Source organism: Eptatretus burgeri, chromosome 5, assembly GCF_056783735.1.
Source record: "Eptatretus burgeri isolate ZD-2024b chromosome 5, Ebu_testis_v1, whole genome shotgun sequence".
NCBI classification, from domain to species: Eukaryota; Metazoa; Chordata; class Myxini; order Myxiniformes; family Myxinidae; genus Eptatretus; species Eptatretus burgeri.
The window spans coordinates 113444623-113466222 of NC_140965.1; the positions used below are offsets into that span (position 1 = coordinate 113444623).

Here is a 21600-nt window from a genome sequence, read left to right on the forward strand (position 1 = left end):
AGATGCCTGGCCCATCTCCATCTCCTTGAGATGCCGATCAACCTGCTGCAACCACGAGACACATGGTCGGCCAATTGGCCTCCTCCACTCACAAGACTCCCTTGCTGAGAGAATCTAGTGAGCAGGATCAGCATCAGGAAAACGAGCCACATGTCCATACAGCTGCAGCTGATGCTCACGGACGATGCAGGTAACAAATCTCATTTCAATCTCTCTCAGCAACTGCTCGTTGGACACAAAGTCCGACCAGCGATAGCCAAGGATTCTCCGAAGAGACCTGGTACCAGAGGAATTAAGTCTCCTTCTCTGATCCTTGGTCAGAGTCCAAGTCTTGCATCCATAGAGCAAGACTGGAAGCACCAAGGACCTGAAGACTTGGACTTTCGTCCTCCTGCACAGGTACCGGCAGCGCTGCACCCCATTATCCAGTGAATCCATGACTTGCCAGGCCCGACCCAGACGTCTATTGACCTCTGACTCACAGCCAGCAGAGACATGAATATCACTGCCAAGGTAAGTGAATTTCTCCATGACCTCAACATCCTCTCCACAAACCTCACAAAGAGTGAAGGTGAGCAGTGATTCTTCATTTTGGTAGTTTTACCAGAAGGGGGTTGCTGGTGGACCTTGAGCACCCTGCAGAAATATCGGGGGGGGGGGGTGGACATATCTCAGACAGAGCGGGAGGGGGGGCCGAAGCCGGAAAGGAGACAGTAGAAGACAGAAAGATTACCGACCTGCCTGTGGTGAGAGAGTGAGAGACCCAAAGACAGTGTCATCGTGGGAGATACCAATGATCCTAAATGCCTTGAATTCCACAGCGTGAAGCCGAGAAAGGTGAGAGGCACGAGCACCAGCCCAGAGGGGAGAGCAGTACTCCATCAAGCTGTGGACGAAAGCTTCATATGTGGCCAGGAGCTCAGGTGTGCCAAGGAATGACTTTGCATGACGGAGGATGCCCAGTTGGCTCCTGGCTATGGATGCCAGCTTGGAAATGTGGCTTTCCCAGGAAAGATCATGGCAGATAGTGAGACCCAGAAGCTTGAATGAAAGGACTTCTTCCAGAGGATTGGTGAGAAAGTAGGTGGGGGAGGGGGTTCCAGGTGGTCCTTTCACAGAGACATATTGAGAGTGTGAAATTTGGCATGGTTGAAGGACATGTTCCACATGTTGGACCAGCTTGTAATTTTATCCAGATCTGCAGAGAGCGAAGAAGCTGCTGCTTGCCGATCTGAGGGGCAACAGATGGTACGGCAGAGGGTGGAGTCATCAGCAAAGAGATTGAGGATTTTGAATATTCCATCCATCCACTGGGTCCAGAGTGTTAGTGCTGCCTAAGCAGTCTCCTTGGCTAATGGGCACAATCCTGGATGGGTTGCCACTCCGACACAGGATATTAGCAAGCTGGTACTCATTTTGCCAACCTCTGAAGGATATCAGGCAGAGTCAACCCCATCCATCCATCCATTGGGACAATACTCTGTGCAGAGCGTTGGTGCTGCCTAAGCAGTCTCCTTGGCTATTGGGCACAATCCTGGATGAGTCACCACTCCAACAGAGGATACCAGCAACGTTGCACTCATTTTTCCGACCTCGGAAGGATGACAGGCAGAGTCAACCCCACCTGGAATTGATTAAACAGCCGAGGGGGATTTGAACTCAGGATCCGAGGATCCCAAGCCACCACCCCAACCATTAAGCCAAGACCAGGCATTTTAGACGTTAACATGCTAAAAAAAAAAACTGCATCGAAAACTATACTCAATCTTTTTTTTTTAAAGATTAGAGAGTGAGAGCCCAGGTTTCTGCAGGGCTCACAGTCCACCATCAACACTTTTCTGGTAAAACTACCTATATCCAGGATCACTGATACCTCCACTCATTTGGTCCTCTTTTTTTTTCCTATCTGTAGAATCAACTTCCACACTCTCTTCAATCCCACTCCTCTCTCCAAGTCTTCAAGACTGCTATTCACCACCATCTCAGATCATCCCCAATCCAAGGCCATGATATTTGTTACCCTGGTTAACCCCACCCAAACCCCTCAATTTTCCAGTTTTTTCTCCTTGGAATTTCCTTCTCCATGCATGTTTTGCCTCCTGTTTTTGTCTGTTTCGTCGTGATCCATTCATTGTGCTAGCTCTTCCATGGGCCTCGACTGTGTATACAAAACAAAACAAAAAAAAAGAAGCTTATTAAGAAAAACATCATATGATTGCCATGATTTTTTTAGAGAGGTTGGCAGGATTCCTTAAAGGTAGCGCACTCGCCTCTGAAATGTCTGGGTTTGAATCCTGACCCAGCTGTAAATTGTCCTCCTGCTGTTTCACAGCAAGCATGATTCATCAATGTGTGTGCCGTCCCTCGGAAGGACGTTAAACTTTATGTCCTGTCTGTTAACATGTGTCCGTAGATGTGAAAGATCCCACAGTGTCCTCCAAAAGGATTTGGCAAGTTGTTGCTGACACCATATCTAAATTCCAAATGTATGTCACCTTCAGCCGAAAGCCAGGCTTGCCAGCCGCTTATTTAAAGAATTGGCCCAAAAACATGCCCCAGGTGACCCCACAAGAAGGTGGCAGTAATTGGAACCCTTAAAATAGGAGTAGTAGTAGCAGTAGAAGTATTTATAGTAGTAGTAATGGTATTCAGAGATTGGATGTGTCTTTATTTTCATGTGTAGCAATACTGAGCAAGCTATAACAGGATAATAACAGGGAGAGAGCAGAGCAGTGACCTGACTGCTGGATAGCTGGAAGTGATCACAAAGTAGGGCTTCATGGTCGTCTTTCAAACAATTATGAGGGGCATCTACGTATCTCAAACATAATCTTCACATTTTAATTTGAATGTGGTTTATAGTAATAACCAAAGCCGTATGAGCTGTTCATCGTGTGAATACATTTCAAAGACAATTCCCTCAGTTTGTGTTGACAAAATATATAACCCTGGCACCATGCTTAAATGAAGTTACCCAAGTAAACAAATAAAAATTGTATTTTTGTCGATTCGTGCTTGAAGCAAAGTTATCCCATGCCGTTACTGGCATACAACACATGGATATTTCACTTTAGGACCTTGTGCAATGGTCTATGGGTACATAAGTCCAGCGAGACTGAGCAATACAGCAGAGGCCAACTGGGTGGGGATTAAGGAAACTATCATGGTGTTGGGAACATTGCTTCCCAACATAACTTATTTCAACTAGTCTGATGTCCTTATTTTGGGGTGTTGCTAGTTGTAGAAGGGTTTAGGTGCTTTTTTATTTTCATATTTGAGCTTCTTCTTTTCCGGAGCGATGCTCATGCAAGAGTAATATAGAACTGACAAGTGGGACAAACTTCAAGGGAATGTATGAACAGGAAAAGAGGAGAAGGAGGAAAGGAGGAAACTGAAAGTTGCAAATAAAATGGTTGAGTTAGGAAAGGTTAATGGGGGTAATAAAGATCAGGGGTCAGAATGGGGGGTTAAAGGAGATGGTGGTGCACTGCTTGCTTGACCTCCTGGATGGAAAATTGAGACAGAGCAGCCTCTGGAAGGTGATTCCATAGATGGAAGAAGCGAGGAATAAAAGAGTTGAGGTGTGCAGTCAGGCTGATTTGGGAAGTTCCACAATGTTTCACAATGAGGGATTTGGGAAGCTGAAAGAACATGTGCATCCTGAAATGCATAGAGAGGGTTTGTAGACTGAGAGAGCAGAAGGAGTAATATCAGATAGTAGGTGGAAGAAAACACGACCCACCAACCGACATGCCTGCAATGGGAGAGTAACACAGCTTTTGCTTCAGCGTCATCACAGGAGATTCAAACAATTTTGAGAGTTTTTGATTCCACAGAATCCAGGAGACACAGACGTTGATGCTGGGGTGCCAGCCCATGGAAGAAAGCAGTACTCCATTGAGCTTCGGACATAGGCCTTAAGGTTGTGAGCAGTTCTGATTGTTCAATGGAAGACTTTGATTTACAGATTATTCCCAGTCTTTGGCTGGCTTTGGAAGTCAGCTTTGCAATGTGGTGATCCCAGAAAAGGTCGTAACTGATGGTGATGGCGAGAAGTTCAAGAGACTGTTCCTCTTCGAGTGGATGACCAAGGAAATATACATGTGGGTTAATTTGATGATCATGGCAGAGCGATAGGGTGAGACAGATATTTTCTAGTACCAAAAGCCATGTTCCATTTATCAGACTAGTCTAATCATTTCCAGATCAGCAGAGAGCAATGCAGCTGATTTCTGCCAAATCAAGGGATGACGTACTCCTCCCCCTCCTCCTCCTCCTCCTCCTTCTCCTCCTCCTCCTCCTCCTCCTCCTCCTCCCCCTCCCCCATCAATCATCATCATCATCATACAGGATAAAAAATTGTGTTCTGTGGTTCCCAGTCATTTCTTCTCTAGTTAATACTTTGTGATGCACATGTGTGAGGGTTAGGGAGTCAGAGCTTTCCTCTCACTAATGTTTGTCTGAAGCATTTTTGGATATCACAATTGGATCGAGTTCATTAATCTTCTGCAGGAGACTTCCAATCCTCAACCACCAGGCTACTAAAAGATCTGTTCCACACATGCAGGTGACTTTTTCCTTTGAATAGTTTCAGTGAATGCCCTCTTATTGTTGTGTATTTGACTGTAAAGAAGTGGTTTGGGTCTATTTTTCACCATTCCATGCACGATCTTATGAACCATTATCTCGTCCCCTCTTTTTGGACGGAAGAATAGTGATTGCATGTTGAGGGTTTTTGGCTTTGTTGATATGGGAGATCAATGACATTGTGGACTGGCTTTGTTGCCCTCCTATGTATCTTCTGTACTCTGTCAGCATCCTCTTTGAAGCGTAAGTGCCACCAAGGGCTTGAATATTCTCGGTGAGGCCCCATCAAGGTCTGGAAGAGTAGTGGCAGACTCTCCCTGTTAAGTTCTTTGAATGTCCTTTTGATAGCCCCCAGTTTCATGTAAGCCTTGCTAACTGTGAACACATGTTGATGGAATTTCAGTTCACTAATAATTAATTGTAATACCCAGGTCTCTCACTGGTTATGGGCTGCATTTCAACTCAACATTTTCCTAACCAATGAGAAGAAACATCCATTTTCTGGTGTTTAAAGGTAGTTGTCATCTTTTGAATCATTCTGCGAGTCGGTTCAAGTCATTTTGGAGAGTCTCTTTTTCTTCTGTGGTACCTGGTGGCCAAACAACATAATGTAACCAGCAAATAGTTGGACAGCTTCTTGTATATCATTGGGGAGATCATTAATGAAGATCACGAATAGCACTTGGCTTCAGCACATTACGTTGTGATACACCACGAGAAGCCAGTGACTGTGATGATGCAGCCAGATCAGGTCAGGTATGGGAGCATGCACTGAAGCAGCACGTCACTGCATTCACTCTAGGGGCCTCTGTCTAGCCATCCCCCAGGCAGATGCCTGGCCCATCCCCATCTCCTTGAGATGTTGATCAATCTGATGCAACCACGATGCACGTGGTCGGCCCATTGGCCTCCTCCACTCACAAGGCTCCCTCGCTGAGAGAATCTAGTGAGCAGGATAAACATCAGGAAAACGAGCCAAATGTCCATACAGCCACAGCTGACGCTCACAGACTATGCAGGTAACAAATCTCATTTGAGTCTCTATCAGCAACTGCTCGTTTGACACAAAGTCTGAACAGCGATAGCCAAGGATTCTCTGAAGAAACCTGGTACCAAAGGAATTAAGTCTCCGCCTCAGATCCCTGGTCAGAGTCCAAGTCTCACATCCAGAGAGCAAGACTGGAAGCACAAAGGACCTGAAGACTCGGACTTTCGTCCTCCCACACAGGTACCGCATCACCACACCCCATGATCCAGTGAATCCATGACTCCCCAGACCCGACCCAGACGTCTGTTGACCTCTGGCTCACAGCCAGCAGAGACCTGAATATCACTGCCAAGGAATGTGAATCTCTCCGTGACCTCAACATCCTCGCCACAAATAGGTACAGTCATTCCACCTCATATCACCGGAGGCCTCCCAGTTGACCCCCTCAGATTTACTTTAAGCTTTCATAAAATAGTTCCCAGGTATCAAAATGAAGCTGCGTAAAATTTTAGGTCCATATATGCGATCAACTCCGAGATATTGAGGGTTGAAAATGTCGTTGTGGCCCTATTTTTATGGTCGTTGCGAGCATCACAAAATGAACGGCTACTCTTAAACCCCCACAACTTTTTAAATATTAGAGCTGGAGCCTTTCAATTTTCAGAGATTATTCTTCTATAACTGCTCTGTAAGAAACAAACATAAAACTGAGTATACCTTTATTAATTTTTATGACCTGATTAGTTGAAATCCAGAAAAAAATGTTGGTTTTGTATAAAGACCCAAGTTTGAGACCCCATATATTTTATTGACCCATCCCAGAAGCTTGAAATTTTTTCAAGTAATAACTGTATGGTAGTAGTATTCAAATACATGTTTACTTTTTCTTAATCAGTCATATATAATACAGTCATGATCCCTCAACAATTGAAAATTTTCATTTTTCCCCGAAATTCAGGTGAGGATTGCAAATATATGACAAGGTATACCACTTCAAATTGTTCACCATTGGAAAGAGCATATTCAAGTTTACAAAAGTGTCAAATATCAAAGTGGTATAATGTTTCTATCAATATTTTAAAAATATTTGAATAAATGATGTTCTGCCAGTGCTGTGCGCGTTGTGTGTGCTATTTAATGAACAGTCCTTTTACATGTAGTACATATGTGAAGTACATGTATATACAATGTACATACATATCATCTGCTATTAGGATGCCATGAACACAATACTTTGAAATTTGAATTTGTAATTCTTTGTTTCTCATTTGTAAATAGCAAGAGCTTAACTCATCTGGCTGGGGCTAAAATTAGAACTCAGGAATAGTGGCTGATCTGCTGATGTCAGCAGTGTATATAGTTACATTCAAGGGAGGACATTTGTTGGGTTCCTTTGGTCCATGTGATGAAAGTTATTGATGCTCCCCTAACATCAACTGGGAGGCAGTGCAAGCTCGCACCTGACTTGGAAAAGCAGATCAAGGACCTATTCAAATCATTTACGTGAAATGTTTTTTTACATTGTTATTGCAGTATGTGATATATTTTTGTATTATTAATTTGAATCATAGAACTCATCATTCATGATTACCATGGTGCCCACACCATGTATTCATGACTGTGTTTTAAAAAATAGAAAAACAATTTTTTAAAAAATAGAAAATATATATTTTTTAAATATCCCACTTTGATATTTGACACTTTCGTAAACTTGAATACACTCTTTCTAATGGTGAACAATTTGAAGTGGTATACCTTGTCATATATTTGCAATCCTCACATGAATTTCGGGGAAAAATGAAAATTTTCAATTTTTGAGGGATCATGACTGTATTATATATGACTGATTAAGAAAAGTAAACATGTATTTGAATATTACTACCATACAGCTATTACATGAACAAATTTCAAGCTTCTGGGATGGGTCAATAAAAATATATGGGGTCTCAAAGTTGGGTCTTCATACAAAACCAACATTTTGTTTCTGGATTTCAACTGATCAGGTCATAAAAATTAACAGAGGTGTACTCAGTTTTATGTTTGTTTCTTACAGAGCAGTTATAGAAGAATAATCTCTGAAAATTTCAAGGCTCTAGCATTAATATTTAAAAAGTTGTGGGAGTTTAAAAGTAGCCGTTCATTTTGTGATGCTCGCAACGACCGTAAAAATAGGGCCACAACCACATTTTTCAACCCTCAATATCTCGGAGTTGACCGCATCTATGGACTTAAAATTTTACGCAGCTTCATTTTGATACCTGGGAACTATTTTATGAAAGCTTAAAGTATATCTGAGGGGGTCAACTGGGAACATTTTCTTAAATTTGGTGATTTCAGATGGAATGACTCTACAGACAAAATAGCAGTATCCAAGATGTCAGTGAAACCTGGATCCTCGTTTTATCCCAGGAACCCGTAATCCCAGTGGCGACTCCTCATTCAGCACCTCAATGGCCCCCAAAAGGATATCTAAAGTCTCTGCAAAGATGACTGCATTATCTGCGAAATCAAGGTCAGAGATCTTGACATTCCCATGCAATGCACTGCAGCTTGATCTCTCTGACATCCTCCCTAGAATCCAGTCCATACAAATGCTGAAAAGTGTGCGGGCCACAACACACCTTGACAAACTCCAATAACAACTGGAAATAAGTCAGAAATCACCACATCTCACAGTACTCTCAGCACCAGAGTATAGTTCAGACATCAGATTGATCAGTTTTGGTGGCACCCCACGAACACCAATAATCTTTCAGAGGGCATCCCAATTCACTGAATCAAACACTTTACAGAGATCAACATTGGCTGCAAGGAGCCCCTGCCGAAACTCTCATCTGCATTTGGTGAGGACCCGAAGAGCAAGGATACGGTCAATCATTGACCTCTTTAGTGTAAAGCCTGACTGCTCTGGATGCTGGTGCTCAAGTAGATGGTGGCGAACCCTATCAAGAATTATCCGAGCAAAGATCTTGCCCAGCATTGAGAGTAGCGTGACCCCTCGGTAGTTGGTGCAGTCTTGGCGATCACACTTCCCTTTTCAGAGAGGGACAACAGGGCCCCTCTTTCAGTCAGTTGGAATGATGCCTGTGTTCCAGGCAGAGCACAGAACTGCATGCAACGACATGAGTACAGCATTTCCACCAGCCTTGAGAAGTTCAGCATGGATGCCACAGATCCCTGGAGCTTGACCCAATTTACTGCAGCCTATGTTTCCGCAAACAAAGGTGGACCACAGTTTATTGTAGAGTCAGAAATAGGGTTTGTAACACCCCTGACATCCAACTAGACAGCTGGTGGATCAGCCTGGAACCGCTGCTCAAAGTAACCGGCCCAGCAGGTCTTCACTTCGGACTCCTCTGTGAAGAGCCCCCCACCCTCTGCTAAAACTGCAGTACACAGGGATGGGCTTGGATGAACGCAATGCGTGAATTCCCCTTTAAGCAGGATAAGAATCACTTGACCACAGGTGATGCTCCACCCCCCTCACAAATTCCTCACACATAGGCCTTCTTGTCCACCTTTAATGCACGTACAGTTTTATGCCTCAGCTCCCTTAACAGCTCAGCTCTGCCAGTCAGCCTGGACCTGCGACTCTGGTCAATGGTATCCAGTGTCCCTTGAGAGACAAAATTCTTCTTCGTCCTACGGTGAGTTCCAAGACCGGAAAAATCAAGGACGGTGATCTTGAAGGCACTCCACAACTCTTCACCTTCCCCAAAAGTACCCAGACCCCCAAATCTCCACTCAGCCTGTTCGCAAGCTCCTCAGCTACCCTCTCATCCTTAAGCTTGCAAACCTCCAGCGTCGGCTGGGATGGTACCATTCTCCTGGATTTAAGCTGGAACTTCAAAGTTGCTACAACAAGCCTGTGGTCAGTATTGAGGAACTGGGCACTCCGATAGAAAATGCATTAAAATCCCCCAAAACTAGAAGAGTATCTCGCCTTGGGCACTGATCAACCACAGACTCGAGCGTGGCATTGAATGCATCCTTCAGGGTGAGATCACTCCCCTCAGTCGGAGCTTATACAGAGACCAGGGAAATGACACCCAAGGAGTCTCATAATACGCTCATTGACAGGTGTTACCACAATTGTCATTGGAGTCAGCTTATTGGACACAGCCACAACAACTCCTTGGGCATGGTAACCATTAGAGGGACCAGACCAATAGTAGGTGTAACCACCCGCCATGATCTCACCGCAATCCAGTCTCCAAACCTCAGAGAGTATTGCAATACCAATGTCCAAACACTTGAGCTCAGATGATAACAGAAACAGGTGATCATCCTCTCTTTGGGATAGGACATTCCAGGCAACCACCCGAAGAGACCGCCTCAGGTTAACCCAAAGAGACTGCCACCTGGTGGATGACACCTCAGCACCACACTGATACACACTACCGCAATCTGACCCTGGAAAGTTACCCCGTGGTTTCCCTCCTATCATCAAATATTGGGGGTCCAGAGGCTTTGCCCCAATCCCGTCATCCGGTGAGCTGCCCTGCGAAGGGAAGCTGCACAGAGGTACTCCCACGGAGTGGGTTTTCAGATTTCTTTTTGCTTTTTGAATATTTTGGGGAATGAAGTATTTTACGGTGGCCGGAGTGCAAATCCTGCCGCCAACCTCCTAATAAAAAGTAACCCAACTGCAGGAGGACGTCCGCAGACACAGTTGGGCACTAGATATAGATGGCCATTGGCTTACAATGAGCTCCTCCGCCCTTTGACAGGTTTTGTTCTTCATCCTGCTGGGTGTCCATATCATACACCCTCCTCACCAAGAGACTTGGTGGGGGAGACTGTTTCGTCGCCGACAACCCGACCATGGAACAGGCTAGTACAGGTTTACATGGTACCTGTAGCAAATCAAAGGAGAGGGTTCAATTTATGGCAACATTTTTGACTGCGTGAATGAAGGAAGTAAGAAATCCTGCTGCGGAATAAATCCAGGAATGAAAGCAATGCCACGGGGAGAGAGCTGTTAGGGGGGAGGGGGGGCAAAGCACTGAAAGAGAGAGGGTGCAAGACCAGAAAGGAGGCGGTAAAAGACAGAGAGACCACCGACCTGTCTGCAATGGCGTAGTGACAGACCCATAGAACCAGATTCATCTCAGGGACATTTCAATAATCTTGAAGGCCTTGGTTTCCACAACTTCACGTTGAGCAAAGTGTGAGGGCAGGAGAGCCAAGCCAGAGGAGAGAGCAGTATTCCAACAAGCTGTGGATGAAGGCCTTGTTGGTGGATATGAGTTCAGATGTGCCGTATTGGGATAATCAGAATGATTTCCCCTGGAATGACCCATTGATTTTGAAGGAGGTGAGGAAGGATTTTCTGATTATCTATGTGGTGCATTAATTATGTATTCTACAAACAGTAAATGTGATGATACGTACTAATTAATGCCTTTAAAGCTGCCCAGCATTTGTTCAAATCCTGACCCTGCTATATTCTGCCATCACGGTGTTCCACAGGCAGAGTTATTCATCAATGTGTGTGCCGTCCATCGGATGGACGTTAAACTGGGCGTCTCTTCTTCTGGCATTTGTTGATGGATGTTAAAAATCCTACGCGAAGAGGAGGTGAGCTATCGCCGGAACCCTGACCGAATTCCAAATTCCTCCACTAACTGGAAGGATGGCAAACCACCAACTACAACCCTTGCCTCGAAAATTGCTTTTGCGTCACCGACGCTCCGCAACAGAGTACCCAGGTTACGGTACATCATAAACAATGAATGCGATGGTAGTGAAAGCATGTGAGAGGGTAAACGATGACAATCACAGCCGGGAAAAGCACTCTCGTCCTTTTAGTGCGGATCACTTATAAGGATTTCCTTAGCATGGTGTTGTGGAGTTGGTTGTCGTTCTTGCTCAGATTCATTGACTCAGCTCCTCGCGGTCTCCTGTTTTCACTCCGCAGAAGCTCCTTGCCAACCATCTCAACCAGTGTGACCACTTCTTGGCTTTTTTCACAAGATCTTGGCTATTCCTTGTTCACCTTGGCATATTGGTTTTCTGTAGGTTTTCTTGGTGTATAGGTTTTCTATTGTCATCGCTTTTCCGAAACCTTGTGAATTCTTGGCTTTTTTCTTTGGCTCACCTTGGCATTGATGAAAATGAGGACTGGTCACACTGGTCTCATCCACCCAGGATATTTTATGTTATCCTGAAAACGATGCACAGGTTCACCCGTCGATGCGTCGTCAGAGGATCTTGGGAATCACTGCAATGAAGACAGTAAGACTAAAGCTGATTGGACTCTGAACTCTACGCTCAGAAACACGTGTCAAATGCGAAGGGATTGTCGAGTGAGATAAGGAGACAGATGGAGTTGCGTTCTAAAAGGAAAATGAAGCGTTTGTACAGTTTTTCACCCTTACAGTGACCCTAAGAAGCATCGATGCTTGGTTACACACAAGCACACTCAAATTGCCACCCACGGCTGGATACATACACACACGTACGCTCATGCCGTGCACAAACAGGCACGTACGTACAATGGGAGGATTGTCCGAGCTGTTCAGCTGAAAAAACACCCGACAAAAAATAATAAATATATTAATGTATCGATTTTCATGACATCAGTGCATGGTGTCGGAATAACTGATCAATACAACCTGCAGGACAGCGCTAGAGGGGATCACAGAAAGGAAAAAGAGAGAGGGAGAGAGAGAGACAGAATGAGAGAGAGAGAAAGGCATGATGGACGTTTGAGAGAGAGAAAAAATGGCTTACATTAATGGTTGGAGCAGGACGCAGGTTGAGAGCGCAAGATGCGAAATGGATGCTGCGGATGCGGGAATGAGTGTACTCACCCAATCAGCATCAGGACAGCATGGGCACCTCTGGCATCGGGAACTGGGGGAGGATGGGGGGGCATCGCTAGGGGGAGCCGTTTGCTCATGGCTCGTCGAACAGACGTTTGGTTTCATGTGCAGCAGTAAGACATCGTGTGAACAGATGCAAGCAAGATGAGTGAGAGCAGCTCATCGGATCCCTGGGCAGGTTGATGGATCCCACCCTGCGCTGGCAGACAATTCCGCGAAGCTGCACGCACGGTGTCTTCAAGGAGGTGTAATATTGCCTGTTCGACGTGTCGACCATATTTTCCCTCAACATCTGAGAAATCGACCTTTGATATATGGTGCTATTCGACTTGCAGTCACAATCAGATTTACTCTGATAATATATGATTTAGCAGTGGAGGTTTAATTATTGTCGGAGGCTCATGGACTCCGAATGCTTGAATTCCTCCTGGGAAATAAAAAGCTGCCTCCTTGCCAAGCAAGGTGTGTTCCATTACCAAGCAGCTTGTCTCGAGTGACTGCCAAGTTTCTTAAGCACACCATTGAAACGGCTGACTTGGCAAGCGATATAGCAAGTTTATTACCTCCACCACCGAAGGTGAAGGAGGTAATGTTTTCAGCCCTGTTTGTCTGTTTCTTTATTACTTGCAAAATCGAAGATTTTCAAGTATATTGGTTGGTCGATTTTGTTATTCTGTCTGTCTGTCTGTCTGTCTGTCTGTCTGTCTGTCTGTCTGTCTGTCTGTCTGTTTGACTGTCTGTTTATCGCCAACAGGTCACAATTGTAAACCGATCTTCACGAAACTTCACCACATAGTAGAGTTTGTCATAAGCGAGAAGCCTATTGTTTTTGAGGTCAAAAGGTCAACATAGGTTAAAGGTCAACAACTTCGGTGGTATTTCAAAAATCCTCAATTTTCATCCGATTGACTTGAAATTTGAAGTGGATTTATATTTCAGGTCGCTGAATTCAACCACCAATTACTTTTGAGGTCAACGTGGACCAAAAGGTCAACAACTTCGGTGGTATTTCGAAAATCATCAATTTTCATCCGATTGACTTGAAATTTGAAGTGGATTTATATTTCATGTCGCTGAATTCAACCACCAATTACTTTTGAGGTCAACGTGGACCAAAAGGTCACCAACAAAGGAGGCATTTCTAAAATCCTCAATTTTCATCCGATTGACTTGTAATTCAAAGAGGATTTGCATATTTCAGGTCGCTGAATTCAACCACCAATTATTTTTGAGGTCAACGTGGACCAAAAGGTCAGCAACAAAGGAGGCATTTCTAAAATCCTCAATTTTCATCCGATTGACTTGAAATTTAAAGAGGATTTGCATATTTTGTCGATGAATTCAACCACCAATTATTTTTGAGGCCAAACTGGTTTCATGGATTTTGCAAGTATCGTGCTCTGCACAACGTCTTCTTCTTGTTATTGTCTGTGTGTTTATCACCTACAGTTCACAATATTCTAAACTGATCGTCATGAAACTTTACTAGTTGTAGAGCTAGTCTCAACTGAGAAGCCTATTGATTTTGAGGTCAAAGGTCATCTTGAGGTCAAATTTCTAAAATTATCATTGTTCACCCAATTGACTTGAAAGTTAAACAACATTTGCATATTGCATTACTGAATTGGGAAACCAACTATTTTTGAGGTCAAAATGTCAAATGTCAAACTTCTAAAATCATCAATTTCAATCTGAAAAACAATCAGTTTTCATCCGATTGACCTGAGTTTGATTGAGATTGTCAATTTTAATCTTAATGAAATGGACAATTTAATGTATCCTTGGCAACCTTTGGAGAGGGGGCGGGGGTGGATTTTGCAAGTATAGTGCTCTGCACGACATCTTTTTGGGTCGCCGAAATAGGTGACCCTTATTGTCAGTAATTCTGTCTGTTTGTTTGGATGTTTGTTTGGATGTTTGTTCGTTTGTCATCAGCATAATTGGTAGTAAACGTGGGCGGATTTTGACCAAGCTCGGGTAGTAGGTACTTCTTACGACCTCGTGCTTTGGAAATTGTGATGGTTGCTAGGGACACTTTGGTTTCCTAGCAACAACTGAAAAACTTTCAAAATCGGTCAGGTCAGGTATGGGAGCATGTGCCAGAACAGCGCGTCGCTGCGTCCACTTTCCGCCGGTAATCCAGGGGCCTCCGTCTGGCCATCCCCCAGGCAGATGCCAGGCCCATCCCCATCTCCTTGAGATGATGGTCAACCTGCTGCAACCATGAGGCACGTGGTCGGCCCACTGGCCTCCTCCACTCATGAGACTCCCTCGCTGAGAGAATCTGGTGAGCAGGATCAGCGTCAGGAAAACGAGCCACATGTCCATACAGCCGCAACTGACGCTCACGGACAATGCAGGTAACAAATCTCATCCGAGTCTCTCTCAGCAACTGCTCGTTGGACACAAAATCCGACCAGCGATAGCCAAGGATTCTCCGAAGACACCTGGTACCAATGGAATTAAGTCTCTGTCTCAGATCCTTGGTCAGAGTCTAAGTCTCGCACCCATAGAGCAAGACTGGAAGTACCAAGGACCTGAAGACTCGGACTTTCGTCCTCCCGCACAGGTACCGGCAGCGCCACACCCCATGATCCAGTGAAAGAATGACTCCCCAGGCCCGACCCAGACGTCTATTGACCTCTGACTCGCAGCCAGCAGAGACATGAATATCACTGCCAAGGTAAGTGAATCTCTCCACGACCTCAACATCCTCACCACAAACAGACACAGACAGGACAGCAGCATCCAAGATGTCACCGAAAGCCTGGATCTTAGTTTTGACCCAAGAAACCCGTAATCCCAGTGGCTCAGACTCCTCATTCAGCACCTCGAGGGCCCCCAAAAGGATGTCTAAAGTCTCCGCAAAGATGACTGCATCATCTGCAAAAGCAAGGTCCGAGATCTTAACATTCCCAAACGATGCACGGCAACTTGATCTCTCCGACATCCTCCCTAAAATCCAGTCCATACAAGTGCTGAAAAGTGTGGGGGCAAGTACACATCCCTGACAAACTCCAGTAACAACTGGAAATAAGTCAGGGATGGTACCACCACAATTCACAGCACTCTCAGTACCAGAGTATAAGTTCAGACATCAGATCGATCAGTTTTGGTGGCACCCCACGAAGACCAAGAATCCTCCAGAGGACATCCCGATTCACTGAATCGAACGCTTTACAGAGATCAGCATAGGCTGCAAGCAGCCCCTGCCGAAACTCTCGTCTGCGTTTGGTGAGGACACGAAGGGCAAGGATACGGTCAATCGTTGACCTCTTTGGTGTAAAGCCTGACTGCTCTGGACGCTGGTGCTCAAGCAGATGGTGGCGAACCCTCTCAAGAATTATCCGAGCAAAGACCTTGCCCGGCACTGAGAGCAGCGTCACCCCTCAGTAGTTGTTGCAGTCTTGGCGATCACCCTTCCCTTTCCAGAGAGGGACAACAAGGCCCCTCTTCCAGTCAGTTGGGATGATGCCTGTGTTCCAGGCAGAGCACAAAACTGCATGCAACGACACGAGTGCAGCATTTCCACCAGCCTTGAGAAGTTCGGCATGGATGCCACAGATCCCTGGAGCTTTGACCCCATTTCAACTGGTTCACCGCAGCCCGTGTTTCCACAAGCGAAGGTGGACCACAGTTTATTCGAGGGTCAGCAACAGGGATTGTAACACCTTTGACGTCCAACTCGACAGCTGGGGGATCAGCCTGGTACAACCGCTCAAAGTAACCGGCCCAGCGGGCCTTCACTTCAGACTCCCCTGTCAAGAGCCTTCCACTCTCTGCTCGAACTGCAGTGCTCCGAGGGATGGGCTTGGATGAACGTAATGCGCGAATTCCCCTGTAAGCGGGACGAGAATCACCTGTCCACAGGTGATGCTCTACCCCCTCACAGATTCCTCGCACAGAGGCCTCCTTGTCCACCCTCAGTGCACGTACAGTTTTACTCCTCAGCTCCCTGAACAGCTCAGCTCTGCCATTCAGCCTGGCCCTGCGACTCTGGTCAATGGTATCCAGTGTCCCTTGAGAGACAAAATTCTTCTTTGCCCTGCGGTGAGCTCCAAGACATCCACCGGCAACATCAAGGACGGTGGTCTTGAAGGCGCTCCACAACTCTTCAGGACCCACCAAAGCACCCAGACCCCCCAAGTGTCCACTCAGCCTGTTCGCAAACTCCTCAGCTACTCTCTCATCCCTGAACTTGGCAACATCCAGCCTAGGCTGGGATGGTACCATTCTCCAGGATTTAAGGTGCAGCTTTAGAGTTGCTACAACAAGCCTGTGGTCAGTATTGTGGAACTGAGCACTCCGGTAGACCCTGCAGTTCTGGATCATCCTCCAACGACCGTCAATGAGGACATGGTCAATCTCCTTTGCCACACCGCCAGCGTTGGAATACCAAGTCCAGCGATGAGCTTGTGGGCGCTGAAACCATGAACCAGCCACCCTAAGTCCATGACTTCTTGCAAAGTCAAGGAACTTAGTGCTATTCTGGTTCGTAGTTCCTGACCCATGGGGACCAACACACACCTCATAACCATCCCTATCAGTTCTAGTCGATGCATTGAAATCCCCCAAGACTAGAAGTTTATCTCGTCTGGGGCACTGATCAACCACAGACTCAAGTGTGGCGTAGAATGCATCCTTCACGGTGAGATCACTCACCTCAGTCGGAGCATAAACAGAGACCAGGGAAATGACACCTAAGGAGTGATGAATCCTTAATCTCATAATACGCTCGTTGACCGGTGTTACCTCAATTATCATTGGGGTCAGCTTATTGGACACAGCTACAGCAACTCTTTGGGTATGGTAACCATCAGAGCGACCAGACCAATAGTAGGTGTAACCACCCACCATTATCTCGCCGCAATCCGGTCTCCGAACCTCAGAGAGAGCTGCAATCCCGATGTCCAAACACTTGAGACAGGTGATCATCCTCTCTTAGGGATAGGACATTCCAGGCACCCACCCGAAGGGACCGCCGTCTGGTGGACGACACCTCAGCACCACTCCGACACACTCTCCCGCAATCTGACCCAGGGATGTTACCCCGTGGTTTCCCTCCTATCATCAAAGATTGGGGGTCCCGAAGGCTTTGCCCCAATCCCATCATCCGGTGAGCTGCCCTGCCAAGGGAAGTATCAAAGGAGGTACTCCCACGGAGTGGGTTTTCAGATTTTTTTGCGTTTTGCGGAATGAAGGGTTTTACGGTGGCCGGAGTGCAAATCCTGCCACCAACCTCCTAATAAGAAGTAACCCAACTGCAGGAGGACGTCTGCAGACACAGTTGGGCACTAGATATGGATGGCCGTTGGCTCACAAGGAGCTCCTCCGCCCTTTGACAGGTTTTGTTTTTAATCCTGCTGGGTGTCCATATCCAAACACCCCCCTCACCAGAAAACCTGGTGGGGGAGACGGTTTAGTCGCCAACAACCCGACCATGGAACAGGTTAGTACAGGTTTACATGGTACCTGTAGCAGGTCACAGATCGAACCTGACCTGACCTGAATCGGTACCGTTCACGCGAAATCAATTCCGAAAGCCATTATCTCATGTAGGGTTATGAAATTTGGCACGAATGATCTACAGGTGATGCTCTATCAAATATATTCAAATTTTTGTGATATATGGAATACTTTACCCGCAGCACCCCCTACAGTTAGGGTATGCGCGAAAATTGGCGAATATTGAAGGCCCCCTAGCGACCGGGTGAGTGCATCGATACGAATGAAACTTTGCGGGTTCATGGTACTCAATGAGTACTAAAACTTTGCCTCAGGACATATTGACCGATTTCGCTTAGGTCAGGGGTCAAAGGTCAATTTGTGCAAAAATCGATAATATGCGAGAGCTGGAGGTGCCTTCGCGCCAAATGCTACTCCTAGGGTTATGGTCGGATGGTCATGAAAATTCACACTAATCGTCTGGAATACATTGTGCACAAAGGATCGAGCCGGATTTTCGATTTAGATCTTTGTTCACCCACAGCACCGCCTCGAACTTTGTGGATTTCCGATTTCAAACCGCATTTTCGGTACTTTTCATTCAAATGAATACCGAGTAGTTATCAGTTGATGGAACTGGATGAGATTTGATATGCATAATCTTAAGGTGATTCCCTATCGCTATATGACATCCATTTTGCTCTATATCTTATAGTTTCCATGCTCAGCGACCCATCGCCGCCTACCGGCTTGTCTTGTTTGTTTGTCTGTTTGTATGCAGGATATCTCAAAAAGTTTTGGACGGATTCGGACGAAACATGATGGACACGTTGGGTGTGTGACAAGGAAAAATTGATTCAGTTTTGGTGAACATCCCGGATAGGAGTGTTATTTAATCTCTAAAGTGATTCTTCACCATTGAGAGATCGGGCCAAAAACGAGATAATACGATATCTAAAACATTTATTGGGCCCGATATGTTCTACTGGATCTTGAATTGTATGGCGGAGTTATGCGCTCCACCGATTTCCCTTGTACTTGTTGATGGAAGACATCCCAGTTATGTTCGTGACGGCCCTGCTTTCACTCTGCTGTATAAAATTTGTGTTCACTTACCTCGTTTTGTAAATAAGATTAACCGTGTAATACATGATAAACATTTTGTTGTTTAATGTGATTGTAAGTGTGACAGTAATTGCATTGATGGATCACACAAGGCTGTTTTTTTATGCTCATAACTACAATGACACTATAATTCATTCGTTGATTGATTCATTCATTCATTCGTGTGCAGCAAGTGCTGCTGCTTTGCATTATTGTTGGGATTGCAATTGTGCCCTTGCTGAAGTGTTCCCTGTAAGGAACAATTAGGAATTTGTTGAGGATTCAGGAGATAACTCGCCTACTGTTTGTGAGAAAAATACCGTCGGGTCTTTAAACTCCACCAACTAATAATAGCAGAGGAGACATCCTACTTCAAAGTCCGTCTGAAGGAACCGCCACACTTCGTGATGCAGCACCCTGCTTTGAAGCACCGATCCGATAGTTTTTGTCTGGTCAGGACTCAAACCTAGACTATATGTATCAAAGGGGTAATACGGGACTTTCAAAATGACGGATGAATGTTGGCAAGGCCTTTTTCGCATGTGGTGGTGTGTGTGTGTGTGTGTGTGTGTGTGTGTGTGTGTGTGTGTGTGTGTGTGTGTGTGTGTGTGTGTGTGTGTGTGTGTGTGTGTGTGTGTGTGTGTGTGTGTGTGTGTGTGTGTGTAAGAGTATTTCCCCCATAACTCCAAAACTATAAAACCTATCAGCCTGAAACGTTGTAAGCATACTAAGAAAACTCCAAGGAAGTGCAAGAGTGAAAATTGCTTGCTTGGGTTAATTAATACACGTCGTTTTAAGATAATTAACGGTCTTATGGGTCATTCCGTGCCAACTCACCGAAATTTCAAAAACTTCCCCAGGTCACCTCCCCAGATTTTGCTGGAAAAATTCTTAAATGTAGATCTATGACTCTACCACCATGCAATAGATGAGCTTTCAATTCCTCAGAGTTTAAAAAATATCTATCTCTAGAGACCTTTGAAATTTGGCCCTAAAAATGCCAAATGTGAAAAACGCATTTTTTTTCAACTTCAGGGGCTTATAATTTTATAATGGACTCCTCTAGAAAGTTAATATTGCAAATATTACTAACTGGCATCCAAATTTTTCAATTATGGCATCAGATAGCCTCTGGGATGCATATTTCTCACTCTATAGGAAGCAAAAAATGCCTTTTGGGCCAAAACGAGCTAAAATAAGGTGAAACTATATGAGCCCTCCTGAAAATATGGAACAACTTAGAATTTTTTCCTCATAACACAGTGATTAAAGGGTCATTATCTATCGATAGATACATTTTTGTTGGGATAATACAGTTAGGTGATGAATTATAAAAGTTTTACCATATAATAAGCCCTTGCCTCCGAGGGCTCTAAAATGGACCAATTTTGTCCCCTAGTTTGACCATGTGGCGAGGGGTTTAGGATCTTAATTATTTTCTTAAAATGGCCTCATATAAGATGTGTCTACTGACCGAATAATTTTATCTAACGCCCATAGCTTCATATTAAAATAAATTTTTATTTCAATGCACGTTTTTTTTATAATTATTCATGTTTTTTTTTTTTTTCCTGAGCTTATAAATCTGAAACTGAACACTCTAGCAAAGTGATACTGCAGATATTTATAAACTGGCATATGAAATTTAAGGATCTGTTATCAGAATGCCTGATAAATGCACATGTTTCTATCTGTAGGAAGTTGAAAATGCCACTTTGACCAAAAATCGTGAATATGCAGGGGGCATAAACTGAGGTTATGTAACAACTTAGATTATTCTTCTCAGAAATTAAGAATTATAAGTACATTTTTTTTTCAAAAAATAATTCTTGTAATGATAATCCAAACATATGCTTGGGTTTTAATTTAATAAACATGTCCCCCAGTTCTCTATTTGAAGTCATGAGTTATGACATTCACCACTAGATGGAGTAATGGTCTGTCACAACACGAGGAGCAGCACAGTCAACCTGTCTGTCTGTTTGTCTGTTTGGAGAACAAATGAGAGGAGGAAACAAAGGAAATGGATGCAGAAAAACCTGGGCCCAGTGGCACAAGTTTGACAAGTAGATGCACACTGTTGGAACCAAATTAGACCAGGAGTGTCACAAGACCTATTATACAAGGAAGGTTGGGCTCAAACAAGTTGCTGCTTTGGAGAAGAAGTCACAATAATTGATTTCATGGAGATCAGGAATTACTTTCAGTTCAGAAGACAGTATTTGCCTACATCATGATCAAATTCTTATTTGTGACATCACAAGAAATCCAACAAAATGCAATGGAGAAATGCAACCTTGAGAAGTGCTTCAGAGCAGCAACAACCATTGCTGGTACACGGTCACACCATGGTTTCCTGCCAATCTCCTCAACACGTCTGGAGATGAGAAGGGTTTCTTCTGATGCTGTATCATCAACAGTATGCACAGGACCAGAAACCACACAAGCTCATCTGTCCCAGTTATTAGTTCCAACCCTAACTGAACTGGATGTATACCAGGCTGGGAAATATATTGCTTGTGTTTATGACAGAAAATGGTACATTGGGAACATTGTCACAAGAAATGGTAATGAAAATGATGTGTTTGTGAACTTCATGAAGCAAGGAAGGGGTAACACATTCTCATGGCCTCCAGTAAAAAAAGAAAG

At 44.8% G+C, this 21600-nt stretch overlaps 1 protein-coding gene across 6 annotated transcripts in view; it reads right to left on the reverse strand.

The window, feature by feature from the left end:
* The window catches only part of LOC147027184 (mitochondrial glutamate carrier 1-like), a 92496-nt gene extending 79792 nt beyond the window's left edge, over positions 1 to 12704 (reverse strand). Inside the window, exon 1 of one of the 6 annotated variants that reach the window (XR_015058721.1) lies at positions 12311 to 12704. The gene's annotated coding sequence lies outside the window, so the exon portion shown is untranslated. Of the gene's footprint in view, positions 1 to 11675; positions 11807 to 12310 lie in introns of those variants that run through there. The other 5 variants (XM_085883385.1, XM_085883384.1, XM_085883382.1 and 2 more) reach the window with 5 other exon arrangements.
* Between the last annotated feature and the right edge of the window lie 8896 nt (positions 12705 to 21600).